Genomic DNA, 20179 nt, shown 5'->3' on the forward strand with positions numbered 1-20179 from the left:
GTCAATCTTGATGCGAATCTGACGGTTATGGTTTGACTGAAAGAAAGGAGACCATGTCATGCGGGGTCCTCACCACCCTTTCGTTTTTCTATTTGTGGCAAACCTTGGCCCAGCTGTGGGATGACAGCCCACGGCCCAATCTCACAATCACAACATTATTGAACACCGGTGCTTATTTGAGAATGTGGTTATAGTAGTTTTTTGAAGTATTTTTTATATTGAAATGTATCAAAATAATTATTTTTTTATTTTTTTAAAATTATTTTTTAAAATCAGTGCATTAAAACGATCCAAAATATATATAAAAATTAATTTTTAGCAAAAATAAAAAAAAATATATATTTAAAAAAAAAACGGGTACAACCACATTTCCAAACGCTCACGAGCGCCCCAATTGTTAAAGTTTTATTTTTATCTATCTAATTCCAAAGTTATCGTTCTTTCTATAATTAAAATTATTTAAAAAATAGTAATTATAAAATTAAACCTTACCTTATTTCCTCTGACCAAACAAAGATGGGGTTCATAACCTTCATTTCCATCACTTTAATCCAAACAACAAAATGTTATGATTTATATTTATAATTTAATAAATTTTAGTGATTATAACATTTTACCTTACCTTATTTACAAAGATGGATTTCATAACCTTATCTTCATTTTATTTTAGTCCTTTGCTCTCACCTTCTTTTTTTCTTTTTCTTTGCTTATTTCGGTCTTCATTCTTACCATTTTCTCTTGTTTTTCCTCTTTTTTTTTTATTTTAACTTTTTGTCTTTCCCAAACCAAATAAAAAAAATACTAAAACACAAAAAGGATAAAACTTAAAAAAAAAAACAAATTAAATAAATCATGAAATATGCATTTTTTGAGATTTTGGAATACCTTATCTTTTCATTTTAAGTTTTTCTTATAGAGTTATTGGTATGATAGACAAAGATAAATTTTTTTATGAAGTTGTTTGATATATATTTGAACCGTATAAAAATCAAATTTTTTTTTCTTATCTAAAGCTGTTTTAAAGAAGAAATTTTGTTACACTAAAGGAGGTAGGACAATCTTATCTAATTCTTTGCACAAGGATTGTTATTTATGAAATGACTACACTACTCTTTATAAAAAAAATATACACTAAATTAAATCCGTCCATTTTTTTTAATAATAAGTATTAACTAATTAAAATCACATCTAAACTGATACTCAAACAACAACATAAACCCTAAATCAAGGAATTAGGGTTTTGGACCAAAATGTTGACGGGAAGGCCTAAGGGCAGTGAATTATAAGTAGTAGTAGCGCCAAAGAAGACAATATCGACGCTCCCTCCATTTCCACTCATGACAAGCACATGATTGATAGTGTTGGTGGTGTACACGATACTTGTGCTCAAGGAATAGGAGGGAGATAGTAGTGAAGCTTCGAAGAATACTTAAAAACATGCCAGTTTGAGTTAGTAATACCTTTGACATTTCTACTAGTTCTTGTTCTGGTTTTGGTTTTGCTTTTGGTGATTTTCACCAAGTGATTTGTCTTTTTTCTTTAATTTCTAAAATTATTAATCACAAATTTTAGTGTTGGTTTTTTTATTTTGTGATTTTTATGTGTTTTATGTTTGTGTTAAAATAGATGGAGTGAATAACACTTGTAATGCATGATTAAAATTAGGGTATTAAAGGGTTATTTGTTTGAACTAGAAGAGATTGATGCTGAATTGATTAATGTTTGTCTAGATAAGTATGTTTTGTAGATGTTGAATGTGATTTGGAACCTTGATATTAGCAATATCAAGTTAGTAGTTGGTGGTAATGTTGGTACCGAATGCAACTAGCATGGGTTCATGTTAACCTTTTCCACCATGACCTTAACATTAGTTTTTATTAGAGATGCATGCTTATCACCTATGGATGAAATTGAGATAACATTTTTGTTAGCATACTTGAGGATTTAGTGGCAGAAGGTTAATTATATTTGTTTTTCCTTATGTTTTTAAGCATATTACTTTCAAATTAATACACTTTATTTGATTACAAAAATGTATCAACAAGACTTGCAATTTATAAAAAAGATCGTACAAGTGGAAAAACGATTGAATCACTTGGAGATACATTAGAGAATGTTGAGCATATAATTGAAAATGACATTAATTATGACTACTCCTATGTTATGCCACCATCTACTCTATCAAATGTTGTACCTCCCGCATCCTAAGATATTAAAATTATTGGTTCGATCACTTCTTGATCCTCTAGTCAAAATAAAAAAAAGTTTAAAAAAGTTCTTAACATTAATGAGTTGGTTGAAGCATTCAATATAGATATTGAGTCATCAAATGAGAATATAAGGATGGTTGAAAGCAAAATGGCTAATAGTGCTAATGCTAAAGTTGACATTGTTGCATAACTTAAAAAAATGAACTCGACATGTGAAGAGTAAGTGAAGGTTAGGGTTAAGTTGATGGATAATCTAGAATATGTTTATTTGTTTTGGGGGTTTGACGAAGGAGTTGTTTGTTAGAAGGTTGATTTAATAGTTAATGATTTCTTTGTTTGTTTAAGATTTATTCACTTATCTATGTACTAAGTTGAAGGTTTTTATATTTTGAGTACCATATCTAGTTTGAGGTTTTTAATGTTCTCGGTATCATAAACCATGTGAGTGATGCATTGCTAGTTTTATTTTCCCTAACAATGTTAATTTACAAACCATGTTAAATAATTTGTTTCAAATCTAAACTCTCGACTCCATGAGCTATAATTTCTACTTGCTTATTAAAGATGTATATGGAACAATTTATTAGACATATAAGATTATATTGATCATATGTAATTACAAATATAAAAGAGTAATTACTTGATATTGAAAAGAAAAATCAAAGAATTGAGAATTTGTATGTTAATTTGTTTTAAAAATCCAAACATAGGTTAATTTGAAGTAATTACAAGTGTCAACAAGTTGGTTAATTATCAAAATAATACGTTAATTAATATTAAAAAATTTTTGAATTCTGTTCAAAATAAAATAATATTTAAATAAATATTAGTAATGATTTTCTAAAGAAATTTATATATTCATTATATTAAAAACAAAATAAATTAAAATTTTTGGTTAAAATTATTATATTATAATCTACCCTTCAAATATTAGACAAGACATTAATATTAATGTCATTACAATATGTTATATGTCTACCAAATATAAAATAGAACAAATTATCCAATTAATTTCAATACAAATCAAACATAAGATAATTATTTAGTCCATTCCAATTAATATTATTCAAGTAACCAAACAAACTTTATTTTATAAAATTTAAAAGGGTAAAAGTTTGGATACGACACTTACCATAAAAGGCCCATCCCATAGAATTCGTTAATAGCAACTAAGCTTAAAAGAGCTATAGTTGAATGAGTTTCTAACATTTAGAGAAATTTAAACATGACAATTCTTGGGAAATAAGCCTGAAGTCTTGTAATTAATTTTTTATTTATTTTATCTTTTAATATTTTATTTACTGGGATTAGGCTTCATGGTTTTTCTATGTATGGTTATTCTAATGTAATGACTTAAGTCATGGGTTTGAGAAATTAATGCAGGTCAAGATCTTTTTTTGGCTTATTTTCTTTTTTTATTTCATTATACGACATTAGGTTTTTTTATTTTTTTAAGATTGACTTTGTGATTTTCTCCAATTTATTTTCTATCAAGTTATTTTAATTTCATGATTTGAGCCATAGATTTTATGGGTTAACCTAGGTTGGCTCGCCATTTTTGTTCCTTTTTTTATCCAATTTCAAACTTCCAAAGTTTTTTTTCCTAGTTATTGTGATTTTTTTTTAAATGTACATTTACTATCATTAATTATTTTTTATCTTCTAATTAAAATAAAACTAACTTATTAAACCAGATCAGGGCTATAACCCAAGTCATTTGTTTTTCTTATTTCTTTAAAATACATTTGTAGCACCTAGACTATCGTTGCCCTTTTCTTATATTTTTATTCTAATTCTAGTTTTCATTTTAATTGATACCTTATTTTAATGTCTTTTTTTTTTAATTTTTATGTTTCAATTAATATCACTCTTTTAATATTTTTATTTTGCTTTGTTTGAATAGAGTTTTTTTTTGGTAAAAAATAATAATAATATTTTGTATGTATTTAATTTTAAAAGATACTATTCTAGTTCATCTATGATTGTTTTATGTTTTACATAGATGAACTTTATTTTTTAAAATAAAAAATATTTATTTTAAAATAATATTTCTAATATATACAGTCTTGCATATTATTTTTATTATTTTTTATTCAATCAATTTCATGTGTATATATGTTTTTATTATCATTTGATTGAATAAAAAAAATGGTTTTAATAAATAAACTCATCAAACACAACTGGAAAAATAATTTATATTACAAAATCAAATACCTTAATTTACATTTGTCTCTTGATTTTTTTAATTTTATTTTCAATTATAAATAATTCTTGATTTATTTAAATGGATAAATACTTAAGTTTTTTAATTTATATATATATAAACAACAAAAAAACCTATATATATAATTTTTATTAAAAATAATATTTAAGCTGTTGTGGATTACAAGACAAATTGCTAATCTATAACTATTCTGAATTCAATGTCCAAGTATGGGGCGGTTTTCTCGCAGCTCATGCTTCACTGTTCCTCTTCAAAAATTACTCCCTCTTCTATTTATGTCGACACAAAAGAGTAGTGTATTAATTTCATCGTTATCCCGAGCATCAAATTATAACATTATCCCGTTATACACTCTAGGTGAAATTAGTTTTTTTAATATAAAACATGTATCTGATATTTTTTCTAGTGGAAAAAAAAATCATGTGATGATTGATATGATATAATCCAGCTAACTTTGCGAGTCCAAAAACAACTCATACAACTTGTAAAAACATAATTTAACTAAAAAAATCAAGATAAAGCATCTTTTTCTAATATTAAAATAACATCATATTGGATTGACTTGAATCAACTTAAGTTAACATGTCGAATCTGCAATTCAGGTTATGAAATTATGATAACTCAATAGAAAACAAATCAAAATAAATTATGTGTAGAATCGGAAAGGAAAACTTACTTGTGAGAATTCGCTTTTTTATTCCTGAATCAATTACTTCAGTGCCACTTCAATTACTAGAACCAAAGTGATATTTCACAATACTAACGTCTTTGTAAATCTTGTCAAGTTAATACAGAGAGTAAATATGAGAGAAAAGAAAGAGAGAACTATGTTCTTTCAATAATGAATAGTTATTATTCCATATGGGTTATGTCCTTTTATTTATAATTAGAGAAGATGGTTACTTCCTTTAGTAACTTCTATAATAACTTGGACCAGGCCCATCCATCATGGGTGGATCAGGCCTAACCCAATAACCAACATCTCCCACTCGCCCATAAAGGATTGAATCTCTCTAATACATTATACTGCAAACTTGCACAAGAATTTCATACTTGACGAACGGACCGTGCAACCTCAAGCACACAGTGAAAGGAGCTCCAATATATAAACCTAATACAGGCCATATAGGAGACATCAACCTCATAATTAATTATTTCTTAAATTTTACTAATATACCCCAAGCATTTTTAGTTACACATGACTGAATATAATCCAATCCCTCAAGAATTTCATAGTCAATCCATCCTTGCAATTACAAGTATTCTAAATCATATCAAATCTTATTCAAATGATATGATCCCGGCCGGTGAATACAAGTAACAGGTGTAGAACTAAAATTACTTTTTCTTTCGCTCTCATATCAATCAAATCTGAATTAACTCGCTTTCCTAAGAATATTCCTTTAAATCGAATCATTCCATAACCATAGGATATACTCCTAAAGTAGCGATCATTAATACATCACCTCATGATATAGTCAAAAGTCACAAAGGGTAAGATTTTGAGATCTTAGATATGATCTTAAGGACTCACATAATAAAGAAGCAGGGATCCATTCTTTATTCCTGTAATGGTCGCTAGCACATATAGTATGAAATACATGCTATAATGCAACTTACTCTTTTCTTTTCTTAAGACAAAGAGTGTATGTCGTTGCTCTCCTTGTTAGAGGAAATACGTTATACGAGTCTTAGTCTTGTTGTTAAAAACATAGACTTCAAATCAGAAATTCTCATTTGCACATTTTTCATTAGTGACAGATGAATAATTTCATACTCGGCTTCAATCATAATTGACACATGAATGGCGGGAATTCATTCATGCCGATTCTTTTATTTATGAACCTCATCTTGGTCCCAGCCAAGGAGACTTTTTAATAATCACTTTTAGTTAAAATTGCTCCCACTGCGCCCAAGTCGCTTATTGAGCATTAATACTCAAATAGTCTCATATCTACTCACCTTACAAGTGCTAGAGGTGATTGCTCATGTGAGTGAGCCAATCAAAGTCTATCGACATACTTTAATAAATTGTACTATATGATACTCAATATATCCATGAAACAAATAATGAATAAAATGATATTCTAATGGCAATTATTCATTACTTAATCACTGTAAGCTTTCGTATGATCCTTAAAACTAATTACATTCTACATAAGCCAAGGGATCTCACATGTCTAATAAATGCATCCCTCGCTATTGGTTTTGTTAGTGGATCTGTAACCATAGAATTTGTAGAAATGTGTTTTAGGATCACATCTTGTTCAATAATTGCTTCTCTAATGTAGTGATATCTCATCTTGATATGTTTGGTCTTTTCATGGTATTTTGGATCTTTGGCCACAGCTATTGCAGCAGTGTTATCACAGTAAATTGTCATTTGGTCTGATGCTGATTTGATAATTTTCAAATGATATAGGAAATTTTTTAACCAAACAGCATCTTGTGTTGCTGCGGAACAAGCTACATACTTAGCCTCCATGCTAGATAAGGCTATGCAGGATTGTTTCTTGCTTCTCCATAGTATTGCACTATCATTAAGCAAGAAAGCACATCCTGAAGTTGATTTGGATTGGTCGACATCTCCTCCCCAATCAGCATTAGAGAAACCAATCAATCGTAAATCTTTCTTTCCTTGGTAACATTTCATGTAATTTGAAGTTCCTTTCAGGTATCGTAGAATCCTTTTGACTGCCATCCAATGTTTCTGACCAGGGTTTGATTAATATCGGCTAACCAATCCAACGGCATAACATATATCGGGACGTGTGCACATCATTGCATACATCAAACTACCGACAGCACTGGCATAAGGTACTCTAGACATTTTCTCCTTTTCTTCTAGAGTCTTGGGACACATATCACAACTTAGGCTCAAACTTTTATCAACAGGGGTGTCTATTGGTTTGCTATCTTGCATGTGATAGTGCTCTAACATCTTTTTGATGTAAGTATCTTGAGTTAAACCCAAAAACCTTTTAGCGCGATCTCTTATGATTTTCACACCAAGAACATAGTTGGTCTCACCCATGTCTTTCATTTCAAAGTTTGATGATAACCACTTTTTAGTAGTATTAATCATCTCTTTGGTATTTCCAGCTATTAAAATGTCGTCAACATATAAGGATAGTATTATAAAACTATTATTAGAACGTTTTAAATACACACAATGATCTTCTTCCATCATTGTAAAACCATCCTTAAGGATAGCTTGATGAAACTTGATGTTCCATTGTCTAGAAGCTTGCTTAAGACCATATATGGATCTTTTAAGCTTGCAAACTTTGCGCTCTTGTCCTTTAGTCTCGAATCCTAAAGGCTGATCCATATAGATCTCCTTATTTAGTTCTCCATTGAGAAACGCAGTTCTAACATCCATTTCGTATAACTCTAAATCCATATGTGCGACTATAGCTAAAATAAGGCGAACTGAAGTAATCCTCACAACCGGTGAGAATGTATCTTCATAATCAATTCCCTCTTCTTGAGTGTAGCCTTTTGCTACTAGCCGAGCTTTATAACATTCTATTGACCCATCCGCCTTATGTTTAATTTTAAAAACCCATTTATTTCCAATGGATCTTCGTCCTGACAGTAAATCAACCAAGTCCCAGACTTGATTAATTTTCATTGACTCCATTTCTTCTTCCATAGTTTTAATCCATTCACTTGCTTTAGGACCAGATAGAGCATGACTGAATGTTTTAGGTTCTTCATCATCTTGTGGAGCAATCATGAACGCTTCCCCCTCAATCTCAAATCAACGACGAGGAATTGGTTACGAATGCTTCTTTGAGGTTGAGATTGCTCATGATCTTCCTCCATGAGAGTAGGAATAGATAAAATATCACTCCCACTATTTCTAAGAGGATTAAAAGTTTCATCTAAGTCCTCTACTGAATGGCTTGTTTCGCCATAATCTAGATTTTCCATTTCATATAATTGAAAATCTTTTTCAACCTCACCTGTCTTTGGAAAAAACCTTTTCTAAGAATACAACATCACGCGATTCAATTTCTGTCACTCTTCCATTAGCTTTTTCACCAATAAATACAAATCCTTTGGAATGTTCAGAATATCATATAAAGATACACTTCTTCCCCCTAGGACCAAGTTTCCCATATTCATGAGAAGTATTGTGAATATAAGCTGCACACCCCCATGGATGGAAATAACCTAGATTAGGTTTGATGTCATTCCATAGTTCATATGGGGTGGATGAGACAGATTTGGAGGGCACACGATTGAGTATGTAAGCAGCAGTTAACAATGCATCTCCCCAAAAGGAAATTGGCAAGTTAGCTTGCGCCATCATCGACCTAACCATGTCAAATAAGGTTTTATTCCTCCTTTTTGCTACACCATTTTATTGTGGAGTATAAGGAATAGTTAGCTGTCTAGCTATACCTTTTTCATCACAAAAATTTTTAAATTGATCAGATAGATATTCACGTCCTCAATCAGTTCTTAAAGCTTTGATCTTGATACTTAGTTTATTCTCCACCAAATTGGTGTATCGAATGAAGCAATCCAATGCTTCAGACTTATGTGAGATCAAATAAACATGACCAAACCGTGTAAAATCATCTATAAATATGATGAAATAATTTCCTCCATGTCTTACTCTCACATTCATTGGGCCACAAATATCTGAATGAATAAGCTGTAATGGACTACTAGCTCTTTTAGCTTTGCCAAATGGTAATCGAGTTGCTTTTCCAGCAAGGCAATGCTCACAAACGGGCAATTCCTCTTTGGTAAGTGATCTTAAAAGACTAGCTCTTGTTAATCTATGTAATCAATCTTGCCCAATGTGTCTTAATCTAGCATGCCAAGTTATGATATTACTATCATTAATAGTGCTGGAATTTTGAACAACATAAATTGAAGTATTATAATTAATAGATACATTAACGGTGTCTAACACCATAAAACCATTTAATACAAAACCAGAATCATAAAAAACATTATCCAGATGTATTTTACACAACAACCAATAAAGGCAAGATTAAATCCCAATTGGAGTAAAGCAAGAACAGACACAAGATTTCGTCAAACTTCTAGAGCGTAGAGTACATCATGAAGATAAAGTGTGCGACCACCCCGCAAATCTAGTTTGCAGGTACCGATCCCAAGCACTGCAGCGAAAGCATTATTCCCCATGTATATGTATCTACTTCCTTTTGGAATTCGATGAAATTCCACAAAGGCAGTTCGATCCCTTGCTATGTGGTTGGTTGCTCCTGAGTCTATAGTCCAAAACGAAACTGATTCAACAAGCATTAAACAACTGCTAATATATAAGTTAGAGGGATGATTGTGGTTAAACATTACCTTTGGCTCAGTGCAATCACGAGCAAAGTGACCAGGTTTACCACAATTGAAACAATTCATATTCTTGCCATTCTTACCACCGCGTTTCCCACGCTTGTGTTTATGTCCACTGGTACTTGCTTCTATTCCTCTCTTGCCATATTTAGGACCTTTAGCCTTACCCCTTTTATATTTAGAGCCATATGATTCACACATATTTGTCTCAGATATAAAAGCCTCATTAATAGGCTTTCCAGCGTTGAGTCGATCTTCTTCAAGCTCGACATGACGAGCAACATCGTCAAATGTCTTAATGTTGTCATTGTGGGTAAGGTTAACACGCATGTGTTCCCAATTACTTAGCAAAGAGCGGATAACTGCTTGGACTTGTTGTTCATCAGTCATCTCATGCCCAGCACCCCTTAATTCACTGATCATGTTAGACATGATTGTAAGATGTTGCCTCATCGTTTGATTTTAACGCTTCTTATAACCATCGAATTTGAGGGTTAACTAGCGAAGTCTAGTAGTGGAGGTTCCTCCATACTGAATCTTTACTGCGTCCCAAACAGATTGAGCTGAACGATGCCTTTCAAAACGCAGCATAATATCATTTCTCATGCTGCTCAACATCAAAATGCGAGCTACACGATCTTTGCATTTATAAGTTTGATATGCGTCCATATCAAGCTTGTGCTGAGCAGTGTTTCCTTACTCAGGTTCAGCCATTGGTTGTGTGATTGTTTCTAGCATTTATTGCTCTTCCAGGAGATACTCAATCTTACGATGCCAAACATCGTAATTCTTTTCACTTAGTTTGTCTCCATGGTTCAAATCAGTAATAATACTCTTAGATGCAGCCATATTAAACGCTATTGACAGCAATTACAAATATTAGTATCTAGTACAATTTAATTGATATATTTTGCCACTCCATTCTAAATTAAACAAATAATAATCTAACACATACAATAAAAACGAAAAGAATGTTAAACACTTAATCAATTTCTATTATTATTGGAAATTTAAAAGAGTGCAAAATTATAGTTATTAGTTTCAACTAACAACTCCCACTAATCAGGTTGCAAATATTATCATATATATACATATAATGTAATTAAACTTAAATTACATAAAATATTCAATTCACAATTAAACAACCAATCATCTTAAAAAAATACAATATTAAGAATAATACATTTCATAATTATTTTATATTTTATGCACATAAGTTGGGTCTCCAATTACGTCATCCACTTCATCAAAGTCATCTCCTCCAAGTTCATTTTGCTAAAACCATGTAATGAATTTAACAGTAGCATCCAAACGACCTGTGCTTCTTCCAGTGCATCGTATACCCTTGTCGGCATACTGACGTTCCCTCTCAAGCAGCATTTCATCTGCGAGATTGTTGAAATCTAAGGATTCCAACCTATATTCCAACGATAGTCGCACCGGCATCCATTCCTCAGGTAGAGAATTGAGAACGATTAACATTTGATGTTCCATGTAGAATTCATAAACACCACTCATTGCCAGTCTAATCATCCAATTATACATGTAATCAATGTGCTCTCGAATTTTATGAATAGGATTAAAGGCATAGCCCAATAAATGATCAATTTGTTGTCGCCTATGCACTACAACAAAATATTCCAAAAGCATATAAATATTATACTTAATATTTAATTAAAGCATGTATCATCATAAATGAAAATAAGAAATACAGAAATTAAGCTATTTATTTTTAACAATAAATAAATTACTCCACAATTTGACCATTTATATTAACAAAAAATATTAATTGTACTTAATATTATTCTTAATATTAATATATATTAACTGCCACACATCTTTTAAAAAAATGTGTATATATATTAACATTTAATATATATTAACTACCGAATGACAGTTAATATATGTACAACATCTTTTTAAAATTAAGATGTGTACATTCAGTTTTTTTTTTTTTTAATAACTGCCAAAATGGGTAGTTATATTTCTCAAACTGCCAAATGACAGTTTTTCAATAAACTACGGGAATGATGGGCAAATTCCCATTTCCTTTCACGTTATCAATTAACGTAGCCAATGTTTTTTTTTTTTTTAACTATCAAATGGCATGGCATTTAATCAACTGCCAATTGACTACTGCAATTGTAGTCAATTGGAAAAAAGGAAATGGAAATGTTCCAATTTTTCATTTTCGACATCAATTTACACATGAATTGATAAATAAAATTATACAACTACCATGCAAAAAATCTTTTCTAATTAATCATAGAAAAAACAAACTCATAACTAAATTACTTCATAAAATTTTGTAAATTCAAAATTCTCAATGAAAGTAATCTTTTAACACAAAATTTACATCTATCGTTCATGTGATAATTGATATACTGCATAAAAGCAATATTAAAAACCAAGGCTCTGATACCAATGTAGAATCGGAAAGGAAAACTTACTTGTGAGAATTCGCTTTCTTATTTCTGAATCAATTACTTCAATGCCACTTCAATTACTAGAACCAAAGTGATATTCCACAGTACGAACGTCTTTGTAAATCTTGTCAAGTTAATACAGAGAGTAAATATGGGAGAAAAGAAAGAGAGAACTATGTTCTTTCAATAATGAATAGTTATTATTTCATATGGATTATGTCCCTTTATTTACAATTAGAGAAGGTGGTTACTTCCTTTAGTAACTTCTCTAATAACTTGGACCAGGCCCATCCATCATGGGCGGACCAGGCCTAACCCAATAACCAACATTATGAAACCTAATTCTTAATTAATTCAATGTTGAAAGATGAAATTGAAAAAAAAATCAATTAAAAAAGATCTAAAAAAATGACTCGTGTTAACATATCAAACCCATAATCTGGGTTATGAGACCAAGATAACCTCATAAAAAGTGAATCAAAATAAATTATGAATTCCAAACCTCAATCAGCATAATATTGAAAGATGAAATTAAAAAAAAATCAACTTAAAATAAGAACATAAAAACAACCTGAATTAATATGTCAAATATATGACCAAAGTCATTAGATTGAGATATCCTCAGAGAAAAAAATATATCCTAATTTAAACTAAGTTAACTTGTTAAATCCTTGACTTTGATCATGAAACTTAGATAACCTCATAGAGAGCAAATCAAAATAAATTATGAAACTCAATTCCTAATTGTCATTGTTGGATCCAATATTGAATGATGAAATTAAAAAAATAACAAAAAAAATGAGCCAAGTCAACCCAGGTTAATTTGTTAAGCACAATCATCGAATCATAAGACCGAAATAACCTAATAAAAAGCAAATCAAAACAGATCATAAAGCCTAATTCCCAATCAAACACAATAATAAATGATGAATTTGGGAAAAAAATCAATTAAAAAAAACTAAGTCAATTCGGTTAATCCGTCAAATTCGCGACTCGAGTCATGAGACAGGGACAACCCAATAAAAATAAAATTCATTATTAAAGGACCAGGGACTTAGGTCATGAGATCGAGATAACCTTTTTAGAAAGAAAATAAAAAAAAATGATTGATTTAAACTAAGTTAAAACGGTTTAAAAACTTGCGACTTTTATCATGAAACCAAGATATCCCGATAGAAAACAAATTATGAAGCTCAATTACTAACCAATCCAATATTGAATAATTAAAATTGAAAAAAAAATCAATTAAAAAAGAACATAGAAAACGACTCAAGTCAACTCAGGTTAACATGTTAAGCACTATTCTCGGGTCGTATGACCGAAATAACATAATAAAAAGCAAACAGAACAAATCATAAAGTTTAATTCTCAACCAACCCAATATTAAAGAATAAAAATATATAAAAAAAAATTAGTTAATAAAAAAAAAGCTTAGTTAACTAGGTTAACCCGCTAAATCCACAATCCGAAATAATGTAAATATGATAGCTAAATTTAAAAAAATTTAATATTATAAGATAAAATTAAAATAATTAAAAAATCAAAGGAAAAAAATTATATTAAAATATAATAAATAGTGATAAAATAAAATCCCGCATTTTAGTTTATAACTAGCTTTGATACCCGCGCGATGCCCGCGGGTCATTTTTGTTTGTATAAAAAATTATTAAAAAAAATAAAAATTTAAAATCTTGGGTTTTTCTGCAAAGTTATATCCAAAAATCTTGGGTTTGGCTGCAACGCCTGACCTAAGAGTAATATTTATAATATTAATAATAAAATTAAAACTTGCATGACCCAAGTTTAAGTGAGCCTGACTATAAACACCGAACCCAAGAATATTGGATGTGGGTCTGGCTATAAGGTTGTGTCATAAAAGTGTGATAATTAAATAGATTAATTAAAAAAAAAAAGAAAAAAAATCAACAAAAAGGAAAAAACTAATGAAGAAAAAGAAAAAGAAATTGAATTAATTGGGTTAACCCTTTAAACCAGGTTATCCTGTAAAACCTGAGATTTGCGTCATGAAAGTTTGATAACTAAATAGAAAAAAAATGACAGGTTTACCCAAAATTAACCGGGTTAACCCATCAAACCAAGTTAACCCATCAAGCCCAGGATACGTGTCATGAAAGTCTGATAATTAAATAGAAACAAAAATAACTTTAACAAACTAAACTAAATGAAAAAAAAAAATAACTCGTCAAATCAGGTTAACCCATCAAACCCAAGATTCGTATCATGAAAATATGATAACTAAATAAAAAAAATTAACATTAACAAACTAAAATCAAACAAAAAAAAATTCATTAAAAAAAAATTAAAAAGAAAAAACAAAAGAAAAAAACAGTCATATAATATATTACAATATAATAATAATTATAATGAAAAAACGTAGGGAAAAGCTAAAGCTAAAGCTAAATTCTCAACCAACTCAATATTAAAAAAAATAAAATTTAACAAAGATACTTTAAAAAAATAAACATGTGGGGAAACACTGCAGCCAAACAAAAATCATGTAAGGAAAACATTGTAGTAATCCATAATGTTTTTTTTTTAAAAAAAAAAAAGCTACAAAGTTAAGTTCTCAAACCAGCTTAATATATAAAAACAACCGAGATATGTGTAATGAAAGTATGATAACTAAATTAAATTTTTTTTTCACAATAAACAAACTAAATTAAACAAAAAAAAATTCATTAAAAGAAACAAAAACACAAAGAAAAAAGAAAAAAAAACAATGGGCAAAATGAATAAAAAAAAAAAGTTAAGTGTTTCATTGTGTGCACAGTGATACATTATATGTAAAAAACAGAAGAAACAAAAAACGAGGAAAAAAAAACAAAGCTACTATAGTGAAAAACCCACGTATTAAAAAAAAAACATGTAAAAAAAGAAAAAAAAGCTGCTACGGTGAAAAAACATTAAAAAAAAAAACAAAAGCAAAAGCAAAAAAAAAAAGAAAAAGAAAAATAACTGCTACAGAAAAAAAAACCAAAAATAAATAAAAATACCTCCGAAAGAAAAACAAAAAAAAAACTGAAAAAAAAAAAAAAACTTAAATAAGTAAAAGGCGTGGGGAAGCCTTTTAGTATATTACTTAATTAATAATAGTTCCATTTCTAGAATCGTTGAAATCTTCAAAACGGGATGCGTCATCAATTCGTGGACAATCAGGACACCAGACCCCAGTTCGTGCCTGTCGGGTTTAAGACTTTTGGTTAATTCTGGGAAAAAAACATTAATTTTTTCAATATAATACATTTGGATCGGTTGGTTGGACACTGCAACAAGTAAGTAGCTGCAAGACTTTCTAACAAGCAAACCTCTACGTAAAGACAAAGTGAGTTATTTTCACATTCCCAATCAGGCTAGGTGTCTTCCTCGCTGATACAAGAGTCAAACTTCAGATGCTAGCGTCATATACAATGGCAACTCCTCTTGGCGATCTCAAAACTAAAAAACACTCGAGACATTAGCCCTAAACGGCGAAATTACCATTGCAAACTCGAATGGATTTTCTGCAGAGTCAAGAAAACACAGGAGAGGGGGGGGGGTCATTGAACACCAGGAACCCAGGAAATATACAAGTAAAATGTGACATTAATTTGGAAACAGGGATCGCCCTGCCACCATTATACTGTGCTGCGTCTGACTACTGTAGGCCAACGAACTGTACCTCGGATGCATGCTTCATGCAGCCTAATGCCAATCCAATCTGTACCACTGATCCCACCAATATTCAGTCGTCTCTTGCACGGGAACAGATTGCTTTCATTTTGTGAAACACAAGATCAGGACTCTTCAAATATTGAATATATCAATGGCAGGCGGAAACGTTATGTGAGTACAAGCAATACAAGATCAGGAACCCTCTAATTTAGACTGCAACTGATTGACCGGTAAGCGCATCGTGGAGATGCAATGAACCATCTTTCATCAGGTTAAGGCTCAAACTCTTGAACCTCTCCCTTGAATACTGTCGTGATGCCTTTCTCCAATCAGTTCCAGCTTTCATCATTGCAACAAACTCCTCATAGCTGATACAACCATCCTGAAAATAAATATGCAAATTACTATGAGACAGGTGGAGATAGATAACCTCTCGTACCATTTCAAGCTCCTCCAATTTGCATTAGCAGGATGGTTCAAAATTGCATAATTTGAAGCTGACAATTCTGAAAAATTGAATTATTAGAAAGACAGGGATACCAAGTCATACCTTGTCAGTGTCGACTTCACGCATGATGTCATTCAGCACATCATCATCAGTTTCCCCATATTCATCTGCTAATGCCTCTCGTAACTCATCTAATTCAATATATCCATTACCATCCTTGTCAAAAAACATGAATGCCCTGCGGAAATGCTCATCATTTTCCATCTTCTGCAAGTGAATTGTGACTGCCACAAAACTCTCCATAGTCCAGTACACCGTTCCCGATCAACATCTGCCTGAAGAAAAAAAAGAACAATGTTACAGTCTACAAAAAAGGCTTAAGATTAAAAACTGAAATTATCAAGACTAACCCGAAAATCAATTAGCCATTTCTTTGAGTGAGAGGATGTTGCAAGTAAGATACATATATGAGAGGATGTTGCAAGTAAAATACATATATGAAAATCAAAACAGTGAAAGAGTAGTGAGAAAACTGTGATATCCACTTCACGCATGATGTCAATCTCACAAATTCCAACAAATATATACAGTGTCATGAAGGATTGAAGCAAACAGTGCTAACAAGCATTGTTATGTTTAAGCTAGCTATTGTACACAATGACAAAGCCACAAGAGAAGGATAATTCTGAAGATTTCATGTAAAAACATTTTCCATAACAATTTAGCATCGCATGAAAAGATATCAAGTATTTAGTTATCCATATTTACAGAGTGCAGTGAGCAGCAAAGGAAGCATGCGCTATTCAATCCAAAAGCAGCAAAAGTGTTATCGGGACATGTTAATTCATACATAACGCCAAATCAAAAAGTAAGCATAAATAGATTTGAACACAGAGAATGATAGACACAAGGATTTACCACTTCCATCAGCATCTTTATCTCTGGTTCAGCCAGTTGTGAACCAACCTTCCGAAGACCAGTCCTCAGTTCCTCATATGTTACTTTACCATCATTGTCAGTATCCATCAAAGCAAACATATCTCTGATTACTTCAACCTCTTCAACAGATAAGTGTTCCGCAATTACTACAGCATTTAATTGGAAAAAGGCATGTTCTCAACGGATTAATTTTGTTTCAAACTATGACAACGATCAGAATTTGAGCTGATAATTACACATAGAGATGCTTACCCGCAATGCTCTCTTCTTAAATCTATTCATCATAGAGAACTGCTTGAGCCTTGTCCTCACAATATCTCCTAATGGGACATTTGGAGCTTTCTTCGCATTTTGTAACCAGGGATGTTCTGTCACCAAATGAAAAGAAACGTAATAGTTAGATAGTGCAATTCTTTCACAAACACAAGCCAAAGAGCAGGATAGATTGATACACTGTTTTATTGCTAAGAATAATGTACACATCTAACAGCTTATGAAAATATAAGATTTTAAAGTTATCACCCAGTAACAAATGATTTATCACTAGTGAAGATGAGAAACCTATATCATTTCTCAGTCACAGTTAATCCTACAATGCCCCCAAACAATTTCCAATGTTTAGGGCTCAAGGCACCACCACTTCCCAAGCATAATGCTACCAAGAGAAAAAAATTCAGTTCAACAAGCTGTAAAGGACTTACCAAGAACCTGTTGAGCATTCAAGCGCTTACTGGGATCTGGCTCCAACATCTGTCGAACAAGACTTTTTAGCATTCTCTGAAATCTGAGGCCATGGTTCCCTCTTAAAATCAATCACCCCTCTCAAAATGGCAAGAGCAACACCCTGCTCAGTCTCTGCCACAAGAAATCAAAAAGGAAGAATAAATAAAAATCTGATGCCATCAAATCCCATAATATTCTAATCACCATGCTCCTTAACAATAACAAGGTCAACTGATAGACATGCCTGCCCAAAATGGAGGAACCCCACATAACAAAATATAAAGAATAACTCCGGCACTCCACACGTCAACCTCTGGTCCATAATTCCTCCTCAACACCTCTGGCGCCATATAATATGGACTGCCCACTATCTCTGAAAACCTCTCCCCTGTCAATACACAATTATCCACAAAGACAAATTTTTCCAGTTAATGAAACCCACCAAGACTCCAAATCTCAAAATCAAAAAGAGAAAAATCAACCCAGAAACAGAAACATCCACAACATACCTGGCTTAAAAAGCACAGACAAGCCGAAATCAATAGCCTTAAGAACAGAATTCTCCTTCTTATTAGCAAATAAAAAATTCTCAGGCTTCAAATCTCTATGTATTACCCCATTAGCATGACACATCCTAACAACTTCAGCAATGGTTCTGACCACATGGGCCGCAGCTCTCTCACTATAATGCCCTCTAGCCACTATCCTATCGAAAAGCTCACCTCCTTCACACAATTCCATAACTAAATGCACATTTTCATAATCCTCATACGTAGCTCTCAATTTAACAATGTTTGGATGCTCAGGCAAAGTAGACATGATTGCCACTTCTCTCCTAACATCCTCTATGTCCACAGCAGTCCTCAATTTCCTCTTCGAAATTGACTTGCATGCTAATGATTCTTTAGTCTCTCTGTCCGTACACAGGAACGTGATGCCGAATTCTCCACGACCCAGTTCACGGCCGAGTATGTACTTGTCGGAGATACGAAGGCGGTGGCTAAGTGAGACTGATGAGTCCTTTAGGACTCGGATCGGAGCCGGTGATGATCGGTTGTTGGTGGTGGTTTGGTGGTGGGGGTAGTCTTCTGAGTAAGGATTTGACTTTTTTGTGGTTTTTTGATTTTTGTTTCTGGTTTGGTGTTCGTTGATGTCTTCTGTTGTGGTGTCTGGTCTTACACAAGTGTTACAGTTTCCCATCCTACTCTACTTTTTTTTCTTTTTGTTGCTCGAAAGAAAGAGATAGAGAGAAACGGCGTTGTTGTTGTGGTGGCGGTGGTGGGGTGGTGGTCCGGTGGAAGAAGGGGAGGAGAAAACGCGGGGTTCAGTTGAGGAAAAGAGGTCTTTTTTGAAAAATGTAAAGTAAACATGCTTTATGGTTAACCACATGATAATGTATTTATATTTTATTATTACCAAGTAAATGATGTACAAATACAAGTTTGGGATAATTCTTTTATAATATATATATATATATATATATATATATATATATATATTATTTTTTTTTGGCATTAGCTGACCTTATTTTTTGAAAGGGAAAGTGTACTGGTAGGATTGTCGAGGCATTTTAGAGTTTTTTTTAAATTTTATTTTTGTTTTAAATTAAATTTTAAATTTTTTTTGGATAATTTTTAACATATTGATATTAAAAATATGTTTTAAAATAAATTTTTTTATATATTTTTAAATAAAAAACATTTTAAAAAATAATTATTATCATCATCTCAAACACTATCTAAATATTCTTAATTGAATCTATACATGAATTGAGTTTTATTTTAAATTTTTAAAATATAATTTTATATTGATCTGGTTTTTTATTAAAAAAAATAACACCCTGATACTATAATTTAAATAAGAAAAAAAACTATTAAAGTTAGTATTAATAAATGAATCTTGATCTAAAATTTCAACTTCATCATTATTATCATTACTATTACTAAATTATTATTAAACACTATACTACAAATCAAATTAATTTTTATTATTTTTTTAAATATAAAAGTGTTATTAACATGTTTCTTAAAATAATAATTAAAAAAAAATCTATAATGAATGCATATTTGATAATACTTTTTTTAAATACTATGATGATGATATAAGATGATATTTTTTAATATTGAGATGATAACATATTAGATTAACTAAAATTAACATTGGCCAACCTGCAAAACTCGTGATTCAGGTCATGATAATATAATAA

General features: G+C 31.2%; 1 pseudogene; it reads right to left on the minus strand.

Moving 5' to 3' along the window:
* Window positions 1-15524: 15524 nt before the first annotated feature.
* On the minus strand, window positions 15525-19316 carry LOC118033487 (calcium-dependent protein kinase 10-like; annotated as a pseudogene).
* Between the last annotated feature and the right edge of the window lie 863 nt (window positions 19317-20179).

The sequence above is a fragment of the Populus alba genome, chromosome 15 (assembly GCF_005239225.2).
Source record: "Populus alba chromosome 15, ASM523922v2, whole genome shotgun sequence".
In the NCBI taxonomy this organism is placed as follows: Eukaryota; Viridiplantae; Streptophyta; class Magnoliopsida; order Malpighiales; family Salicaceae; genus Populus; species Populus alba.